The sequence below is a fragment of the Xenopus tropicalis genome, chromosome 7 (genome assembly GCF_000004195.4).
Source record: "Xenopus tropicalis strain Nigerian chromosome 7, UCB_Xtro_10.0, whole genome shotgun sequence".
Lineage (NCBI taxonomy): Eukaryota > Metazoa > Chordata > Amphibia > Anura > Pipidae > Xenopus > Xenopus tropicalis.
In genome coordinates, this window is record NC_030683.2 from 113,159,567 (window position 1) to 113,182,438 (window position 22,872).

General features: G+C 41.0%; 1 protein-coding gene across 2 annotated transcripts in view; it reads right to left on the bottom strand.

Moving 5' to 3' along the window:
- Positions 1–22,872, bottom strand: part of pih1d1 (PIH1 domain containing 1) — a 506,577-nt gene that overhangs the window by 465,911 nt on the left and 17,794 nt on the right. For both annotated transcript variants that reach the window (XM_031904792.1, XM_031904791.1), the window contains exons 5-8: positions 17,545–17,654; positions 13,714–13,823; positions 5,404–5,513; positions 1,581–1,690 (exon numbers count right to left, since the gene is read on the bottom strand). The gene's annotated coding sequence lies outside the window, so the exon portion shown is untranslated. The remainder of the gene's footprint in view (positions 1–1,580; positions 1,691–5,403; positions 5,514–13,713; positions 13,824–17,544; positions 17,655–22,872) is intronic.

The following is a 22,872-nucleotide window of genomic DNA, read 5'->3' on the forward strand; positions in this document are numbered from 1 at the left end:
TCCCAACTGGTTAGGGATTGGAGGTCCACTAAGACTGGCTTGGAGGTAGAGGAGGAGGCACCATATCATAGAACTAAAAAAACAAGTGGTTACATCAGTCAACATATTAAACAACAAATCTGGCCTATTGGCCTATTTTTAAACTAAGTCGTATGCTCTTTTTAGTGTGTCTAGAGCAGATGGAATTAGCAGTTTATGCTATTGTTCAAGCGGGGGGCAACTATGCATTCACTACGGTGCTAACGTAAACATATAGTATATCTTAGGCTACATTTTCCCTTAGGTGGTTGAATTTGGGATAATCAGGTTTTAGAATGTTCGTGTTGAGAATGTTCTTTGGGCTTCTCTTTGCTTCGTGGGGTACGCTGAGTTTTAGCCCATAGTGGAGACAGGGTCACTGCTTGAAAATAATTCATATTTTTAATATTTATTTCCTTTTTCTCTGTAAAAATAAAACAGTGCTTTGTATTTGATCCCAACTAAGATATAATTAATCCTTATTGGGGGCAGAACAGCCCTATTGGGTTTATTTCATGGTTAAATGATTCCCTTTTCTCTGTAATAATAAAACAGTGCTTTGTATTTGATCCCAACTAAGATATAACTAATTAAAACTCTCATAGCTGCAGTTTCACTTTCAGAACCTGATCAAGTAAATGAACAATATAACTATATATAACAGGAACCTAACATGGATGCAGGGAGTTGCAAGCAAATAACACACATTTAGTTATCATTAGGGTCAGTTTATAGCAGAAAAAGTTTTGACTCCTTTATTATGAATAACATTTTTTTTTTAGTAAGAGATTCCTTACATTCCTCACAGACGCAGCGAATCTGGGAGCACAGTGAGCCGCTAGTGGGGAGGGCGGGGTGGGTTGGGAGGGACGGACGGGCGGGCCGGCCGGGAGCAGAACAGCAGATCAGGACCCCAGCGGGACTGACGTGGGCGCCATACACAATGCCTCCATAGAAAGTGCCCCCAATTGCCCTCATAGACTGTACCCCCATACAAAGCTTTCCTAAACTTAGCGGTATTTATACCATTTCTAAAAATTTTAAAAAATTTTACAATATCCCGCATTTAACTCACACGTGATGGGGTGACATGATGCCCAATATGCACAGATGTACCAAAGCAGGTGGCATCCATGGACCCTGAATGATAATAGCGCACAATTGTACTGACAGCACACTTCCACTAACTGTCACAGCAACCATAATGGGCAATTTGATAGCTTGGTATCATAAATCATTAGCTACCCTTTAAAATTGCAAAAAGAGGATTGGTGGGGAAATGTGAATGCAGCCACTGAAAAAGTCAAAACAGCACCCGAGCGCGTCTCTGACAGACACACTTCCATGTACTGGGACTGGGGGTCAAGGGAGAGTCCAAAAACTAAGGAAGGGGCAAGAATCCCCCCCCCCCACTGGGAAAACGAATGAATGTAAATCTTACAACTCCGAATGCAAATTTCAATAAAAACTACACATTGAGCAAAAAAAAACAAAACATCGGAGGAACGATCTCATGCGGGAATCGAACCCTAACCCTGGATTCCCAGCCCACCCAACCTTACCAGGGTGTCGCCCCAGTCCAATTGAGCTATCCTTCCTCTCAACTGTAGTAGGTGCTTTTTGGTCTGTTGTCCTAGCGTGTTGTCCGTTACAGAAGAGCAGTTGGCATCTTCTGTGGAAATGAAACATTCCGGCTTAAAGCCTGTGTAACTAGGGGGACTGTCTCATAAGTAGAGAGTTTGCGCGCAGCTCTATGTTTAACATCGAAATAGGCAACAAAAAATCTTTTTGAAAAACGTTTGACCTGAAAGCAGTGGCTTGTGTGCCCATCCAAGCTGGACCCAATAAAGAAAATCTTCTTGCGTCAACTCCACTGACACCCAATGCACTGACTTTGCATCCAGGGGTGCATGTACTACTAGAATGAGCACTCTAAATGACCACCAATATGTTTAGCTTTTGGGGGGGTTTCATGGTGTGGCATCCATATACAGAATACAAACGAGATCACCGGGGATTTACATTTGTAACACTTTAATCTGTGTTTAATATCACAGCATAACAGAATGAAAACATGACTTGGCAAGCAAAGCTTAACTCAATATATATGATTATAAAAAGAGAAATTAAAAAAAGCCACTTTTCTGCACTGGGTAATGAGAGGTAGATATTGGTGATAGGGAATATTCAGAGCATAGTAGGGCTTTGGGCAGATCAATCCCATAAAAAAGACATGCTGCAGGGTTAGGACTACAGCACAGATATTGCTACACTTTCATTCTTGGCCATTTTATAGGTGGTCAGTATTAAAGGGATTGGGGAAAAGAAAAAAAAAAAAAAAAGTATCTGTAAAAGGAGCAAACCTGTACTAGAGAGAGCAACTTTGTTTTAGCTGCACTAAAACTCCCAGCATCCCACTGATGGGGGGGATACTGAGGTTTGGAATTCAACAACATCAGGAAAGGTGCAGGTTAGAAGGTTACCAATTCAAATCAGATGAACTGCTAGCTATACACAGGTGGCTTTGTGAACAGGTTCATCCATAGTGTTCAATATCAGGGCTCTATTACCTAACTTGGCCATGCCAGAATTTTAAAGTGCCTTTTAAGGGAGACAATTTTAAATACAGGAACCAAACAGTAGCATTTTTTTTAACAATATGTATATGTTTAAAACAATGTTTAATAATGCAGCAGTATCGGTAATAAAAATGCAGTGGCAAATTAAATAGTCTGCCCACATAAGTAAAAAAAATAAATAAATAAATCTGTGGGTAGCTTGGTAATACCCCGATTACAATACAGAGTGGGCAGTTACAGCTATATTTCTACTCATTATTGCTTTCATGGAGACGAGCCCAGATTTTCTTTCTGTGCGGGGGCTCCATGCAGAATCCAATGGCAGCTTCTGTCTCAGCAATGCGCCTCTGGAAACGGCAGCGATCCCGGGCATACTCCTTAATTATATCAGAGCTAGTAACTATCAATTTTCATCATATTGTTACACTGCATGTAGATTTGTTCACCTGATTCCCCCGCCCCCCAATTTTTATTTCTTAAACTTATTTCTAGGGGTTTCAATAATATTTACGGTACCAAGTACATTTACCATTTACACAACACACAGCAGGTTCAGTTTCATCAGAAGCACAGAAATGCCAACTAACCCCATGTGACTAGGGTCATAGTGATCCAATTCTGCATTATTTAAAATCTAATACAGGTATGGGATCCCTTATGTGGAAACCCAATATCCAGAAAGCTCCGAATTACGGAAAGCCTGTCTCCCATAGACCCCATTTTAATTAAATAATTCAGATTTTTAATATTTATTTCCTTTTTCTCTGTAAAAATAAAACAGTGCTTTGTATTTGATCCCAACTAAGATTTAATTAATCCTTACCAGATGCAAAATAATCCTATTGGGTTCAATTAATATTTTATTGATTTCTTAGTAGATTTAAGGTATGGAGATCGAAATTATGGCAAGACCCCGTACTGGGAGTTGCATGTAAAAAACTCTCATAGCGATTGCAGATCATAACACTGATGGGCAGGGACACTGTAGGATTGGATGCAGGGAGTTGTTGCAGGAGAAAATACCAAAAAACCCAGTTTAGGTGTCAAAGTACAAGTTACAGGGAGTTGCGTGTAAAAAACTCTCATAGCTGCAGTTTCACTTTCAGAACCTGATCAAGTAAATAAACAATATAACTATATATAACAGGAACCTAACATGGATGCAGGGAGTTGCAAGCAAATAACACACATTTAGTTATCATTAGGGTCAGTTTATAGCAGAAAAAGTTTTGACTCCTTTATTATGAATAACATTTTTTTTTTTATAAAGAGATTCCTAACATTCCTCACAGACGCAGCGAATCTGGGAACACAGTGAGCCGCTAGTGGGGAGGGCGGGGTTGGGAGGGACGGGCAGGCGGGCCGGGAGCAGAACAGCAGATCGGGACCCCAGCGGGACTGACGTGGGCGCCAAAATGACGTTATCAAAATCGCCGCCCACATCTCACGCTCAGGCTTCTCTTAGTGGCTGCCACGGTTCTATAGGAAGAAGCTCGGGCCGGCGGCCCCAGCTACAGACAGCCTGTTTCCGCTAGCCGGAAGCCCTGCAATTGGGAGGGGCTTCAGCGTCTGTACAGCAATTGCCCAGCGTTCTTGATTAGTTGGTAAAAAATAAACGTTATTTTATTCAATTTTATAGTATTAGCTACATTTTAGTATAAAGTTAAAAATGATGGTATATGTCTCCTTTAAAATATAATGTACTGTTGCCCTGCTATGTAAAAGTTGCATACCTCCCAAGATTTGAAAAATGAAGAGGGAGAAAAAGATTTGGTGCGCGTTTGACCACGCCCACTTTGGTGGTCAAGCCCCAATTAACACCACATTTTTTTCTAAAACTACTCCTTTTATATAGTTGAAATGGTGGGATCAGATGCAAATGTGCTATACCCTCATACTGTACTACCTAAGGAAAACAATATAGCAACTCCTACATATAAAATATAAATTTAACTATAACTATAAGTGAGTTCTAACTATGTACCAGCTTTGCCCCCCATACACAGTGCCCCAATAGACAGTACCCCCAATTGCCCCATAGACATTACCCCCCCCCATAGAAAGTGCCCCCAACTGACCATATAGACAGTGCCTCCAATTGACCCCATAGACAGTGCCCTCAATTGCCCCATAGACAGAAGCCCCCATAGAAAGTACCCTCCATACACAATGCCTCCATAGAAAGTGCCCCCAATTGCCCTCATAGACAGTACCCCCATACAAAGCTTTCCTAAACTTAGCGGTATTTATACCATTTCTAAAAAAAATTAAAAAATTTTACAATATGCCGCATTTAACTCACACGTGATGGGGTGACATGATGCCCAATATGCACAGATGTACCAAAGCAGGTGGCATCCATGGACCCTGAATGATAATAGCGCACAATTGTACTGACAGCACACTTCCACTAACTGTCACAGCAACCATAATGGGCAATTTGATAGCTTGGTATCATAAATCATTAGCTGCCCTTTAAAATTGCAAAAAGAGGATTGGTGGGGAAATGTGAATGCAGCCACTGAAAAAGTCAAAACAGCACCCGAGCGCGTCTCTGACAGACACACTTCCATGTACTGGGACTGGGGGTCAAGGGAGAGTCCAAAAACTAAGGAAGGTGCAAGAATCCCCCCCCCCCCCCCCCACTGGGAAAACGAATGAATGTAAATCTTACAACTCCGAATGCAAATTTCAATAAAAACAACACATTGAGCAAAAAAAAAACAAAAAAAAACAAAACATCGGAGGAACGATCTCATGCGGGAATCGAACCCTAACCCTGGATTCCCAGCCCACCCAACCTTACCAGGGTGTCGCCCCAGTCCAATTGAGCTATCCTTCCTCTCAACTGTAGTAGGTGCTTTTGGGTCTGTTGTCCTAGCGTGTTGTCCGTTACAGAAGAGCAGTTGGCATCTTCTGTGGAAATGAAACATTCCGGCTTAAAGCCTGTGTAACTAGGGGGACTGTCTCATAAGTAGAGAGTTTGCACGCAGCTCTATGTTTAACATCGAAATAGGCAAAAAAAAATCTTTTTGAAAAACGTTTGACCTGAAAGCAGTGGCTTGTGTGCCCATCCCAGCTGGACCCAAAAAAAGAAAATCTTCTTGCGTCAACTCCACTGACACCCAATGCACTGAATTTTAATTAACACATCAAATCAATGAGCTGCTTATTATAGATGAACGTGAGCTGGTTATATTACACACAATAAGGGGCCTGCCAACATTTTTGTACTGCGCACGTGTGTTAATGGGGGGCCCTATATAAATAGCTCATTTCTTTAACCAGCACTTTATTTAAGAACAACGTACAGACAGAATCTTCATTCCGGTTATCAAGAGTGGATTCATTTGACCATTAATTATATCAGAGCTAGTAACTATCAATTTTCATCATATTGTTACATTGCATGTAGATTTGTTCACCTGATTTCCCCGCCCCCCAATTTTTATTTATTAAACTTATTTCTAAGGGTTTCAATAATATTTATGGTACCAAGTACATTTACCATTTACACAACACACAGCAGGTTCAGTTTCATCAGAAGCACAGAAATGCCAACTAACCCCATGTGACTACGGTCATAGTGATCCAATTCTGCATTATTTAAAATCTAATACAGGTATGGGATCCCTTATGTGGAAACCCAATATCCAGAAAGCTCCGAATTACGGAAAGCCTGTCTCCTATAGACCCCATTTTAATTAAATAATTCAGATTTTTAATATTTATTTCCTTTTTCTCTGTAAAAAATAAAACAGTGCTTTGTATTTGATCCCAACTAAGATTTAACCTTTTTAGTGCCACAGGACGTAGAATCTACGTCCTGGGTACTAAAGTACCTAAGTGCCACAGAACGTAGATTCTACGTCCTGTTGCACTTCCGGTTTTGAGAGCGGAGGAATGGCTTTTCAAGCCGTTCCTTCGCTCCCCACTCGTTCCCCAGCCTCTAGACAATAGTCAGAGGGGGGAACGAGTGGCCCCTGGGTTGCGATCGCCCAGGGGCCCCATGGGACATACCTGCCATCCACGTGGCTTTCCCTGCAGCTCCTCTCCCTTCTCCAGCTTCCCCCTCTGGCCCCCCTGCTTCCTGACACGCCCCCTCACATGAGTTAATGCTGTTGCTGTGCCAGATCGTTTTTCTCCTGCAGATCCTCACCTAGACCTCAAGTAGGTGGCAAATACACACACAAACACACAATCACACACTTATTACACTAATACACACTTATACTCACACTTACACACACACACATGCATTTTTGTGAGGTTTTCACACATTCATCACTTACAGCACTTAGAGAAAACTCACACTTGCTTGCACACTCACACACATGGACACAAAACACATTTTACCTAATGTACACACACACTTACACACTTACGTAATTTTGTAATTTTTTTTTTTTTTAATCGCATCGTTTTTATTCCTGCCTGAAAAAAATGTTTTATTGCCATTGCGGATAGTGTATTCGCTAACCGCACTGCGCAATACCTTTTGTGTATTATTTTGGTGTTTCTACTACATTTTCTGTGATTTTGGTGCATTTTTGGGTATTTTACTGCATGTTTAGCCATTTTATAGCATTTTCAGTTATGCATAGTTGTTGTTCGCTTGACTTTGAGTATTTTGGCTTGGGCAAATAAGTTTTACAGACAAACTGTTATTCTGCCCGCAGATATTATTAGGCAAAAATAAAAAAAATTATTTTAGTGATTTTTTTTTATTTTTATCAATTTTATTGCTTTTTACATTGTTCTTTGTTACTTGTCTTTGCACATGGACATTTTGTCTGCTGTATTTCAATTTGGCATCCTCTGTACCCCATAGTTTGGTAAATCTATTCATATTGGGCATCAAACTGTTCAGTAGACTAGTGGCGTTCATAGTTAGAATGTTTTATGTTGGTACGTTACTAAATGTGGGGTACATAATGGGGCAACATGCAAGCTTTGTGATGATTTTCAGAAATATCACAAAAACAGTTCTGTTTAGTATAGCTTTGTAATTTGGTAATTTGCAGTAGAAAGTTTTATTTACCCATTTTTGTTTTGTCAGAATGTGTACTTTCAGAAAATATATGGTTTTCTAGGGTGTCTTTACTGTTAGGGGGTCTTATGCCGCATAATACACATACCGGGTGCAAAAACTGCATGAGCCGGAGCGTCTTATGTGAAATGCACTATTTTTACTTGGGTGCCCCTGTACCCTACATAGTTTGGTAAATCTATGCATATAGGGCATCAAACTGTTCAGTAGACCCCTAGCGTTCATATTTGGAATGTTTTATGTTGATACGGTACAAATTGTGGGGGTACATAATGGGGTAAAATGCAAGCTGTGACAATTTTCAGAAATGTCATAAAAACCATTGTTTAGCATAGCTTTGTAGTTTGGTAGTTTGCAGTAGAAAGATGTATTTACCCATTTTTGTTTTCTCAGATTGTGTACTTTTGGAAAATATATAGTTTTCTAGGGTCTCCTTACTGTTAGGGGGTCTTATGCCGCATAATGCACATGCCGGTAGCTTATATTGCAGTGTATACACTTTGTATGCACTAACTTCTTTTGGGGTCTCTAAATGCCAGATACATCGGTGATCCTCTGCACAATGGGCATCAAACTGTTCAGCGGACCCTTGGCTTTCATATTTAGGGTGTGTTTTCTTGGTACCTAATGTTATGTGGGAGATATGGTGCTTGAAAGTGGAAGATTTGATGTGATTTTCAGGTATTTCACCAAAACTAGCAATTTTGGGAAAGCACTGCGACTCTGTAGTTTGGAGTAGAAAGACATGGATACCAATTTTGAATTCGCCCGAATGTGTACTTTCCAAAAATATATGGTTTTGGGGGGTCAATGTATTTTTTTGTGTTTTTACCCCACAGAAAATGCAGTAAATGTGTTGAATTTTCAGTAGCTAAAGAGATCTCCTGGGCAATTTGTACAGTGGCTTGCAAAAGTATTGGGCCCCCTTGAACTTTTCCACATTTTGTCACATTACAGCCACAAACATGAATCAATTTTATTGGAATTCCACGTGAAAGACCAATACAAAGTGGTGTACACGTGAGAAGTGGAACGAAAATCATACATGATTCCAAACATTTTTTACAAATAAATAACTGCAAAGTGGGGTGTGCGTAATTATTCAGCCCCCTTTGGTCTGAGTGCAGTCAGTTGCCCATAGACATTGCCTGATGAGTGCTAATGACTAAATAGAGTGCACCTGTGAGTAATCTAATGTCAGTACAAATACAGCTGCTCTGTGACGGCCTCAGAGGGTGTCTAAGAGAATATTGGGAGCAACAACACCATGAAGTCCAAAGAACACACCAGACAGGTCAGGGATAAAGTTATTGAGAAATTTAAAGCAGGCTTAGGCTACAAAAAGATTTCCAAAGCCTTGAACATCCCACGGAGCACTGTTCAAGCGATCATTCAGAAATGGAAGGAGTATGGCACGACTGTAAACCTACCAAGACAAGGCCGTCCCCCTAAACTCACAGGCCGAACAAGGAGAGCGCTGATCAGAAATGCAGCCAAGAGGCCCATGGTGACTCTGGGGGAGCTGCAGAGATCTACAGCTCAGGTGGGGGAATCTGTCCATAGGACAACTATTAGTCGTGCACTGCACAAAGTTGGCCTTTATGGAAGAGTGGCAAGAAGAAAGCCATTGTTAACAGAAAACCATAAGAAGTCCCGTTTGCAGTTTGCCACAAGCCATGTGGGGGACACAGCAAACATGTGGAAGAAGGTGCTCTGGTCAGATGAGTCCAAAATTGAACTTTTTGGCCAAAATGCAAAACGCTATGTGTGACGGAAAACTAACACTGCACATCACTCTGAACACACCATCCCCACTGTCACATATGGGGTGGCAGCATCATGCTCTGGGGGGGCTTCTCTTCAGCAGGGACAGGGAAGCTGGTCAGAGTTGATGGGAAGATGGATGGAGCCAAATACACTCACTCCATGAGGAAGGACGGGAAGATGGATGGTGACAGGAGGCAGAGAAGATCCACGCACACAGGGAACCATGTTTCTTAGGGGGCTCTCATTGTAATGACCTTGTCAGTGATTCCAGCGCTGAAACTTTCTCTTAAAGGAACAGTGTGCAAAAGACAAGTTGCCCTTAAGAGTTTTTAGCATTAACAAACATTTTGCTCATTCTGAACCTCAGCATTGCCTTTCCATGCAGCATTTACCTGTTACTGTTGGATTCCACGGTATAAGCACTGGTAGCCACAAGGCTCTATGGCGTAGGTAGCCTGTCTGGTGATTGGCTGCTTGTGATCTGCAATGCAAGCAACAAATTGCTGTCTGCCCAAGAAGTTGTCAGCTGGTCACCCTTTCATCAGCTGAAAGTGTACCAATCAGTTTTTCTGTAATGTGACAAAATGTGGAAAAGTTCAAGGGGGCTGAATACTTTTGCAAGCCACTGTATGTACTAACTTCCTTTTGGGGTTTCTAAATTCCAGATACACCGGTGATCCTATGCACAATGGGCATCAAACTGTTCAGTGGACCCCTGGCTTTCATATTTAGGGTGTGTTTTCTTGGTACCTAATGTTATGTGGGAGATACAGTGGTGTGAAAAACTATTTGCCCCCTTCCTGATTTCTTATTCTTTTGCATGTTTGTCACACAAAATGTTTCTGATCATCAAACACATTTAACTATTAGTCAAAGATAACACAAGTAAACACAAAATGCAGTTTTTAAATGAGGGTTTTTATTATTTAGGGAGAAAAAAAATCCAAACCTACATGGCCCTGTGTGAAAAAGTAATTGCCCCCTGAACCTAATAACTGGTTGGGCCACCCTTAGCAGCAATAACTGCAATCAAGCGTTTGCGATAACTTGCAACGAGTCTTTTACAGCGCTCTGGAGGAATTTTGGCCCACTCATCTTTGCAGAATTGTTGTAATTCAGCTTTATTTGAGGGTTTTCTAGCATGAACCGCCTTTTTAAGGTCATGCCACAACATCTCAATAGGATTCAGGTCAGGACTTTGACTAGGCCATTCCAAAGTCTTCATTTTGTTTTTCTTCAGCCATTCAGAGGTGGATTTGCTGGTGTGTTTTGGGTCATTGTCCTGCTGCAGCACCCAAGATCGCTTCAGCTTGAGTTGACGAACAGATGGCCGGACATTCTCCTTCAGGATTTTTTGGTAGACAGTAGAATTCATGGTTCCATCTATCACAGCAAGCCTTCCAGGTCCTGAAGCAGCAAAACAACCCCAGACCATCACACTACCACCACCATATTTTACTGTTGGTATGATGTTCTTTTTCTGAAATGCTGTGTTACTTTTACGCCAGATGTAACGGGACATGCACCTTCCAAAAAGTTCAACTTTTGTCTCGTCGGTCCACAAGGTATTTTCTCAAAAGTCTTGGCAATCGTTGAGATGTTTTTTAGCAAAATTGAGACGAGCCATAATGTTCTTTTTGCTTAAAAGTGGTTTGCGCCTTGGAAATCTGCCATGCAGGCCGTTTTTGCCCAGTCTCTTTGTTATGGTGGAGTCGTCAACACTGACCTTAATTGAGGCAAGTGAGGCCTGCAGTTCTTTAGATGTTGTCCTGGGGTCTTTTGTGGCCTCTCGGATGAGTTGTCTCTGCGCTCTTGGGGTAATTTTGGTCGGCCGGCCACTCCTGGGAAGGTTCACCACTGTTCCATGTTTTTGCCATTTGTGGATAATGGCTCTCACTGTGGTTCGCTGGAGTCCCAAAGCTTTAGAAATGGCTTTATAACCTTTACCAGACTGATAGATCTCAATTACTTTTGTTCTCATTTGTTCCTCAATTTCTTTGGATCTTGGCATGATGTCTAGCTTTTGAGGTGCTTTTGGGCTACTTCTCTGTGTCAGGTAGCTCCTATTTAAGTGATTTCTTGATTGAAACAGGTGTGGCAGTAATCAGGCCTGGGGGTGACTACAGAAATTGATATTGAAATTGAAAATTGAAATTGATAAACCACAGTTAAGTTATTTTTTAACAAGGGGGGCAATCACTTTTTCACACAGGGCCATGTAGATTTGGAGTTTTTTTTCTCCCTTAATAACGTAAACCTTCATTTAAAAACTGCATTTTGTGTTCAATTATGTTATCTTTGACTAATAGTTAACGGTTTTTGATGAGCAGAAACATTTTGTGTGACAAACATGCAAAAGAATAAGAAATCAGGAAGGGGGCAAATAGTTTTTTAAACCACTGTAAGGTGCTTGAAAGTGGAAGATTTGAGGTGATTTTTTAGAATTTTCATATTTTTTTATAGAAAATGCTAAATTCAGTAAAGCATTGCCGTTTGATACTTAGGAGTTGGAAGACAGTTACCTATTTCGGATTCGTCAGAATGTGTTGTTTTCAAAAATGTATGGTTTCCTGGGGTAAACCTAATGTTCCAGGATTTTTGGCTTTGGAATGTAAAGTATGCCGTATTCTGCTGTAATGCTTTGAAAATTTAGTAATTTACTATTGGGAGTTTTTGATCTATAGAAGTCCGAAATCTCAATAAAACTATACATATCAGGTATTGGCACGTTCGGGAGACATGAGGCTTTCCAAATCAGTTGAATTTTTGTCCATAAAATAAAATATGTTTCTGGTAGAAATCCTTATATCATGAAAAATAGCATTTTATTTATTTTTTTTTTGTATTTCAAGCTCTAAATCTTGTTCCAGAAGTGGAAATACACAAAAACTCAGGTAGATTTGGAAAGCTCAGGTTCTCCTAAAAAAAACAATATATAGTTTGCCTACCTAAACTTAACCCTGCCCCCAGTAAAAGCCCCTACATTGAGAGAGCACAGAATGTTTACAAAATGTCTGGCACTGGGGGGAACTGAAATGACGAATTCGGCGGGCACTTAAAGGGTTAATTGATCCTTACCGGATGCAAAATAATCCTATTGGGTTTAATTAATGTTTTATTGATTTCTTAGTAGACTTAAGGTATGGAGATCGAAATTATGGCAAGACCCCGTACTGGGAGTTGCATGTAAAAAGCTCTCATAGCGACTGCAGAACGTAACACTGATGGGCAGGGACACTGTAGGATTGGGTGCAGGGAGTTGTTGCAGGAGAAAATAACAAAAAAACCCAGTTTAGGAATCAAAGTACAAGTTACAGGGAGTTGCGTGTAAAAAACTCTCATAGCTGCTGTTTCACTTTCAGAACCTGATCAAGTAAATGAACAATATAACTATATATAACAGGAACCTAACATGGATGCAGGGAGTTGCAAGCAAATAACACACATTTAGTTATCATTAGGGTCAGTTTATAGCAGAAAAAGTTTTGACTCCTTTATTATGAATAACATTTTTTTTTTAGTAAGAGATTCCTTACATTCCTCACAGACGCAGCGAATCTGGGAGCACAGTGAGCTGCTAGTGGGGAGGGCGGGGTGGGTTGGGAGGGACGGACGGGCGGGCCGGCCGGGAGCAGAACAGCAGATCAGGACCCCAGCGGGACTGACGTGGGCGCCATACGCAATGCCTCCATACAATGTACCCCCATACAAAGCTTTCCTAAACTTAGCGGTATTTATACCATTTCTAAAAATTTTAAAAAATTTTACAATATCCCGCATTTAACTCACACGTGATGGGGTGACATGATGCCCAATATGCACAGATGTACCAAATTAGGTGGCATCCATGGACCCTGAATGATAATATCGCACAATTGTACTGACAGCACACTTCCACTAACTGTCACAGCAACCATAATGGGCAATTTGATAGCTTGGTATCATAAATCATTAGCTGCCCTTTAAAATTGCAAAAAGAGGATTGGTGGGGAAATGTGAATGCAGCCACTGAAAAAGTCAAAACAGCACCCGAGCGCGTCTCTGACAGACACACTTCCATGTACTGGGACTGGGGGTCAAGGGAGAGTCCAAAAACTAAGGAAGGTGCAAGAATCCCCCCCCCCCCCCCCCCCCCCCCACTGGGAAAACGAATGAATGTAAATCTTACAACTCCGAATGCAAATTTCAATAAAAACAACACATTGAGCAAAAAAAAACAAAAAAAAACAAAACATCGGAGGAACGATCTCATGCGGGAATCGAACCCTAACCCTGGATTCCCAGCCCACCCAACCTTACCAGGGTGTCGCCCCAGTCCAATTGAGCTATCCTTCCTCTCAACTGTAGTAGGTGCTTTTTGGTCTGTTGTCCTAGCGTGTTGTCCGTTACAGAAGAGCAGTTGGCATCTTCTGTGGAAATGAAACATTCCGGCCTAAAGCCTGTGTAACTAGGGGGACTGTCTCATAAGTAGAGAGTTTGCGCGCAGCTCTATGTTTAACATCGAAATAGGCAACAAAAAATCTTTTTGAAAAACGTTTGACCTGAAAGCAGTGGCTTGTGTGCCCATCCCAGCTGGACCCAAAAAAAGAAAATCTTCTTGCGTCAACTCCACTGACACCCAATGCACTGACTTTGCATCCAGGGGTGCAAGTACTACTAGAATGAGCACTCTAAATGACCACCAATATGTTTAGCTTTTGGGGGGGGTTTCATGGTGAGGCATCCATATACAGAATACAAACGAGATCACCGGGGATTTACATTTGTAACACTTTAATCTGTGTTTAATATCACAGCATAACAGAATGAAAACATGACTTGGCAAGCAAAGCTTAACTCAATATATAGGATTATAAAAAGAGAAATTAAAAAAAGCCACTTTTCTGCACTGGGTAATGAGAGGTAGATATTGGCGATAGGGAATATTCAGAGCATAGTAGGGCTTTGGGCAGATCAATCCCATAAAAAAGACATGCTGCAGGGTTAGGACTACAGCACAGATATTGCTACACTTTCATTCTTGGCCATTTTATAGGTGGTCAGTATTAAAGGGATTGGGGAAAAGAAAAAAAAAAAAAAAAGTATCTGTAAAAGGAGCAAATCTGTACTAGAGAGAGCAACTTTGTTTTAGCTGCACTAAAACTCCCAGCATCCCACTGATGGGGGGGGATACTGAGGTTTGGAATTCAACAACATCAGGAAAGGTGCAGGTTAGAAGGTTACCAATTCAAATCAGATGAACTGCTAGCTATACACAGGTGGCTTTGTGAACAGGTTCATCCATAGTGTTCAATATCAGGGCTCTATTACCTAACTTGGCCATGCCAGAATTTTAAAGTGCCTTTTAAGAGAGACAATTTTAAATACAGGAACCAAACAGTAGCATTTTTTTTAACAATATGTATATGTTTAAAACAATGTTTAATAATGCAGCAGTATCGGTAATAAAAATGCAGTGGCAAATTAAATAGTCTGCCCACATAAGTAAAAAAAAAAAAAATAAATAAATCTGTGGGTAGCTTGGTAATACCCCGATTACAATACAGAGTGGGCAGTTACAGCTATATTTCTACTCATTACTGCTTTCATGGAGACGAGCCCAGATTTTCTTTCTGTGCGGGGGCTCCATGCAGAATCCAATGGCAGCTTCTGTCTCAGCAATGCGCCTCTGGAAACGGCAGCGATCCCGGGCATACTCCTTAATTATATCAGAGCTAGTAACTATCAATTTTCATCATATTGTTACACTGCATGTAGATTTGTTCACCTGATTCCCCCGCCCCCCAATTTTTATTTCTTAAACTTATTTCTAAGGGTTTCAATAATATTTACGGTACCAAGTACATTTACCATTTACACAACACACAGCAGGTTCAGTTTCATCAGAAGCACAGAAATGCCAACTAACCCCATGTGACTAGGGTCATAGTGATCCAATTCTGCATTATTTAAAATCTAATACAGGTATGGGATCCCTTATGTGGAAACCCAATATCCAGAAAGCTCCGAATTACGGAAAGCCTGTCTCCCATAGACCCCATTTTAATTAAATAATTCAGATTTTTAATATTTATTTCCTTTTTCTCTGTAAAAATAAAACAGTGCTTTGTATTTGATCCCAACTAAGATTTAATTAATCCTTACCAGATGCAAAATAATCCTATTGGGTTCAATTAATATTTTATTGATTTCTTAGTAGATTTAAGGTATGGAGATCGAAATTATGGCAAGACCCCGTACTGGGAGTTGCATGTAAAAAACTCTCATAGCGACTGCAGATCATAACACTGATGGGCAGGGACACTGTAGGATTGGATGCAGGGAGTTGTTGCAGGAGAAAATACCAAAAAACCCAGTTTAGGTGTCAAAGTACAAGTTACAGGGAGTTACGTGTAAAAAACTCTCATAGCTGCAGTTTCACTTTCAGAACCTGATCAAATAAATAAACAATATAACTATATATAACAGGAACCTAACATGGATGCAGGGAGTTGCAAGCAAATAACACACATTTAGTTATCATTAGGGTCAGTTTATAGCAGAAAAAGTTTTGACTCCTTTATTATGAATAACATTTTTTTTTATAAAGAGATTCCTAACATTCCTCACAGACGCAGCGAATCTGGGAGCAAAGTGAGCCGCTAGTGGGGAGGGCGGGGTTGGGAGGGACGGGCAGGCGGGGTGGGTTGGGAGGGACGGGCGGGCCGGCCGGCTGGGAGCAGAACAGCAGATCAGGACCCCAGCGGGACTGACGTGGGCGCCAAAATGACGTTATCAAAATTGCCGCCCACATCTCACGCTCAGGCTTCTCTTAGTGGCTGCCGCGGTTCTATAGGAAGAAGCTCGGGCCGGCGGCCCCAGCTACAGACAGCCTGTTTCCGCTAGCCGGAAGCCCTGCAATTGGGAGGGGCTTCAGCGTCTGTACAGCAATTGCCCAGCGTTCTTGATTAGTTGGTAAAAAATAAACGTTATTTTATTCAATTTTATAGTATTAGCTACATTTTAGTATAAAGTTAAAAATGATGGTATATGTCTCCTTTAAAATATAATGTACTGTTGCCCTGCTATGTAAAAGTTGCATACCTCCCAAGATTTGAAAAATGAAGAGGGAGAAAAAGATTTGGTGCGCGTTTGACCACGCCCACTTTGGTGGTCAAGCCCCAATTAACACCACATTTTTTTCTAAAACTACTCCTTTTATATAGTTGAAATGGTGGGATCAGATGCAAATGTGCTATACCCTCATACTGTACTACCTAAGGAAAACAATATAGCAACTCCTACATATAAATTTAACTATAACTATAAGTGAGTTCTAACTATGTACCAGCTTTGCCCCCCATACACAGTGCCCCAATAGACAGTACCCCCAATTGCCCCATAGACATTACCCCCCCCATAGAAAGTGCCCCCAACTGACCATATAGACAGTGCCTCCAATTGACCCCATAGACAGTGCCCTCAATTGCCCCATAGACAGAAGCCCCCATAGAAAGTACCCTCCATACACAATGCCTCCATAGAAAGTGCCCCCAATTGCCCTCATAGACTGTACCCCCATACAAAGCTTTCCTAAACTTAGCGGTATTTATACCATTTCTAAAAAATTTTAAAAATTTTACAATATCCCGCATTTAACTCACACGTGATGGGGTGACATGATGCCCAATATGCACAGATGTACCAAAGCAGGTGGCATCCATGGACCCTGAATGATAATATCACACAATTGTACAGACAGCACACTTCCACTAACTGTCACAGCAACCATAATGGGCAATTTGATAGCTTGGTATCATAAATCATTAGCTACCCTTTAAAATTGCAAAAAGAGGATTGGTGGGGAAATGTGAATGCAGCCACTGAAAAAGTCAAAACAGCACCCGAGCGCGTCTCTGACAGACACACTTCCATGTACTGGGACTGGGGGTCAAGGGAGAGTCCAAAAACTAAGGAAGGGGCAAGAATCCCCCCCCCCCACTGGGAAAACGAATGAATGTAAATCTTACAACTCCGAATGCAAATTTCAATAAAAACAACACATTGAGCAAAAAAAACCAAAACATCGGAGGAACGATCTCATGCGGGAATCGAACCCTAACCCTGGATTCCCAGCCCACCCAACCTTACCAGGGTGTCGCCCCAGTCCAATTGAGCTATCCTTCCTCTCAACTGTAGTAGGTGCTTTTTGGTCTGTTGTCCTAGCGTGTTGTCCGTTACAGAAGAGCAGTTGGCATCTTCTGTGGAAATGAAACATTCCGGCCTAAAGCCTGTGTAACTAGGGGGACTGTCTCATAAGTAGAGAGTTTGTGCGCAGCTCTATGTTTAACATCGAAATAGGCAACAAAAAATCTTTTTGAAAAACGTTTGACCTGAAAGCAGTGGCTTGTGTGCCCATCCCAGCTGGGCCCAATAATGAAAATCTTCTTGCGTCAACTCCACTGACACCCAATGCACTGAATTTTAATTAACACATTAAATCAATGAGCTGCTTATTATAGATGAACGTGAGCTGGTTATATTACACACAAAAAGGGGCCTGCCAACATTTTTTGTACTGCGCACGTGTGTTAATGGGGGGCCCTATATAAATAGTTCATTTCTTTAACCAGCACTTTATTTAAGAACAACGTACAGACAGAATCTTCATTCCGGTTATCAAGAGTGGATTCATTTGACCATTAATTATATCAGAGCTAGTAACTATCAATTTTCATCATATTGTTACACTGCATGTAGATTTGTTCACCTGATTCCCCCGCCCCCCAATTTTTATTTATTAAACTTATTTCTAAGGGTTTCAATAATATTTATGGTACCAAGTACATTTACCATTTACACAACACACAGCAGGTTCAGTTTCATCAGAAGCACAGAAATGCCAACTAACCCCATGTGACTACGGTCATAGTGATCCAATTCTGCATTATTTAAAATCTAATACAGGTATGGGATCCCTTATGTGGAAACCCAATATCCAGAAAGCTCCGAATTACGGAAAGCCTGTCTCCTATAGACCCCATTTTAATTAAATAATTCAGATTTTTAATATTTATTTCCTTTTTCTCTGTAAAAAATAAAACAGTGCTTTGTATTTGATCCCAACTAAGATTTAACCTTTTTAGTGCCACAGGACGTAGAATCTACGTCCTGGGTACTAAAGTACCTAAGTGCCACAGAACGTAGATTCTACGTCCTGTTGCACTTCTGGTTTTGAGAGCGGAGGAATGGCTTTTCAAGCCGTTCCTTCGCTCCCCACTCGTTCCCCAGCCTCTAGACAATAGTCAGAGGGGGGAACGAGTGGCCCCTGGGTCGCGATCGCCCAGGGGCCCCATGGGACATACCTGCCATCCACGTGGCTTTCCCTGCAGCTCCTCTCCCTTCTCCAGCTTCCCCCTCTGGCCCCCCTGCTTCCTGACCCGCCCCCTCACATGAGTTAATGCTGTTGCTGTGCCAGATCGTTTTTCTCCTGCAGATCCTCACCTAGACCTCAAGTAGGTGGCAAATACACACACAAACACACAATCACACACTTATTACACTAATACACACTTACACACACTTACACACACACACACATGCATTTTTGTGAGGTTTTCACACATTCATCACTTACAGCACTTAGAGAAAACTCACACTTGCTTGCACACTCACACACATGGACACAAAACACATTTTACCTAATGTACACACACACTTACACACTTACGTAATTTTGTAATTTTTTTTTTTTTTAATCGCATCGTTTTTATTCCTGCCTGAAAAAAATGTTTTATTGCCATTGCGGATAGTGTATTCGCTAACCGCACTGCGCAATACCTTTTGTGTATTATTTTGGTGTTTCTACTACATTTTCTGTGATTTTGGTGCATTTTTGGGTATTTTACTGCATGTTTAGCCATTTTATAGCATTTTCAGTTATGCATAGTTGTTGTTCGCTTGACTTTGAGTATTTTGGCTTGGGCAAATAAGTTTTACAGACAAACTGTTATTCTGCCCGCAGATATTATTAGGCAAAAATAAAAAAAATGATTTTAGTGATTTTTTTTTATTTTTATCAATTTTATTGCTTTTTACATTGTTCTTTGTTACTTGTCTTTGCACATGGACATTTTGTCTGCTGTATTTCAATTTGGCATCCTCTGTACCCCATAGTTTGGTAAATCTATTCATATTGGGCATCAAACTGTTCAGTAGACTAGTGGCGTTCATAGTTAGAATGTTTTATGTTGGTACGTTACTAAATGTGGGGTACATAATGGGGCAACATGCAAGCTTTGTGATGATTTTCAGAAATATCACAAAAACAGTTCTGTTTAGTATAGCTTTGTAATTTGGTAATTTGCAGTAGAAAGTTTTATTTACCCATTTTTGTTTTGTCAGAATGTGTACTTTCAGAAAATATATGGTTTTCTAGGGTGTCTTTACTGTTAGGGGGTCTTATGCCGCATAATACACATACCGGGTGCAAAAACTGCATGAGCCGGAGCGTCTTATATGAAATGCACTATTTTTACTTGGGTGCCCCTGTACCCCACATAGTTTGGTAAATCTATGCATATAGGGCATCAAACTGTTCAGTAGACCCCTAGCGTTCATATTTGGAATGTTTTATGTTGATACGGTACAAATTGTGGGGGTACATAATGGGGTAAAATGCAAGCTGTGACAATTTTCAGAAATGTCATAAAAACCATTCTGTTTAGCATAGCTTTGTAGTTTGGTAGTTTGCAGTAGAAAGATGTATTTACCCATTTTTGTTTTCTCAGATTGTGTACTTTTGGAAAATATATAGTTTTCTAGGGTCTCCTTACTGTTAGGGGGTCTTATGCCGCATAATGCACATGCCGGTAGCTTATATTGCAGTGTATACACTTTGTATGCACTAACTTCTTTTGGGGTCTCTAAATGCCAGATACATCGGTGATCCTATGCACAATGGGCATCAAACTGTTCAGCGGACCCTTGGCTTTCATATTTAGGGTGTGTTTTCTTGGTACCTAATGTTATGTGGGAGATATGGTGCTTGAAAGTGGAAGATTTGATGTGATTTTCAGGTATTTCACCAAAACTAGCAATTTTGGGAAAGCACTGCGACTCTGTAGTTTGGAGTAGAAAGACATGGATACCAATTTTGAATTCGCCCGAATGTGTACTTTCCAAAAATATATGGTTTTGGGGGGTCAATGTATTTTTTTGTGTTTTTACCCCACAGAAAATGCAGTAAATGTGTTGAATTTTCAGTAGCTAAAGAGATCTCCTGGGCAATTTGTACAGTGGCTTGCAAAAGTATTGGGCCCCCTTGAACTTTTCCACATTTTGTCACATTACAGCCACAAACATGAATCAATTTTATTGGAATTCCACGTGAAAGACCAATACAAAGTGGTGTACACGTGAGAAGTGGAACGAAAATCATACATGATTCCAAACATTTTTTACAAATAAATAACTGCAAAGTGGGGTGTGCGTAATTATTCAGCCCCCTTTGGTCTGAGTGCAGTCAGTTGCCCATAGACATTGCCTGATGAGTGCTAATGACTAAATAGAGTGCACCTGTGTGTAATCTAATGTCAGTACAAATACAGCTGCTCTGTGACGGCCTCAGAGGGTGTCTAAGAGAATATTGGGAGCAACAACACCATGAAGTCCAAAGAACACACCAGACAGGTCAGGGATAAAGTTATTGAGAAATTTAAAGCAGGCTTAGGCTACAAAAAGATTTCCAAAGCCTTGAACATCCCACGGAGCACTGTTCAAGCGATCATTCAGAAATGGAAGGAGTATGGCACAACTGTAAACCTACCAAGACAAGGCCGTCCCCCTAAACTCACAGGCCGAACAAGGAGAGCGCTGATCAGAAATGCAGCCAAGAGGCCCATGGTGACTCTGGAAGAGCTGCAGAGATCTACAGCTCAGGTGGGGGAATCTTTCCATAGGACAACTATTAGTCGTGCATTGCACAAAGCTGGCCTTTATGGAAGAGTGGCAAGAAGAAAGCCATTGTTAACAGAAAACCATAAGAAGTCCCGTTTGCAGTTTGCCACAAGCCATGTGGGGGACACAGCAAACATGTGGAAGAAGGTGCTCTGGTCAGATGAGACCAAAATGGAACTTTTTGGCCAAAATGCAAAACGCTATGTGTGGCGGAAAACTAACACTGCACATCACTCTGAACACACCATCCCCACTGTCACATATGGTGGTGGCAGCATCATGCTCGGGGGGGGCTTCTCTTCAGCAGGGACAGGGAAGCTGGTCAGAGTTGATGGGAAGATGGATGGAGCCAAATACAGGGCAATCTTGGAAGAAAACCTCTTGGAGTCTGCAAAAGACTTGAGACTGGGGCGGAGGTTCACTTTCCAGCAGGACAACGACCCTAAACATAAAGCCAGGGCAACAATGGAATGGTTTAAAACAAAAAATATCCATGTGTTAGAATGGCCCAGTCAAAGTCCAGATCTAAATCCAATCGAGAATCGGTGGCAAGATCTGAAAACTGCTGTTCACAAACGCTGTCCATCTAATCTGACTGAGCTGGAGCTGTTTTGCAAAGAAGAATGGGCAAGGATTTCAGTCTGTAGATGGGCAAAGCTGGTAGAGACATACCCTAAAAGACTGGCAGCTGGAATTGCAGCAAAAGGTGCTTCTACAAAGTATTGACTCAGGGGGCTGAATAATTACGCACACCCCACTTTGCAGTTATTTATTTGTAAAAAATGTTTGGAATCATGTATGGTTTTCGTTCCACTTCTCACGTGTACACCACTTTTTACTGGTCTTTCACGTGGAATTCCAATAAAATTGATTCATGTTTGTGGCTGTAATGTGACAAAATGTGGAAAAGTTCAAGGGGGCTGAATACTTTTGCAAGCCACTGTATGTACTAACTTCCTTTTGGGGTTTCTAAATTCCAGATACATCGGTGATCCTATGCACAATGGGCATCAAACTGTTCAGTGGACCCCTGGCTTTCATATTTAGGGTGTGTTTTCTTGGTACCTAATGTTATGTGGGAGATAAGGTGCTTGAAAGTGGAAGATTTGAGGTGATTTTTTAGAATTTTCATATTTTTTTATAGAAAATGCTAAATTCAGTAAAGCATTGCCGTTTGATACTTAGGAGTTGGAAGACAGTTACCTATTTCGGATTCGTCAGAATGTGTTGTTTTCAAAAATGTATGGTTTCCTGGGGTAAACCTAATGTTCCAGGATTTTTGGCTTTGGAATGTAAAGTATGCCGTATTCTGCTGTAATGCTTTGAAAATTTAGTAATTTACTATTGGGAGTTTTTGATCTATAGAAGTCCGAAATCTCAATAAAACTATACATATCAGGTATTGGCACGTTCGGGAGACATGAGGCTTTCCAAATCAGTTGAATTTTTGTCCATAAAATAAAATATGTTTCTGGTAGAAATCCTTATATCATGAAAAATAGCATTTTTTTTTTTTTTTTT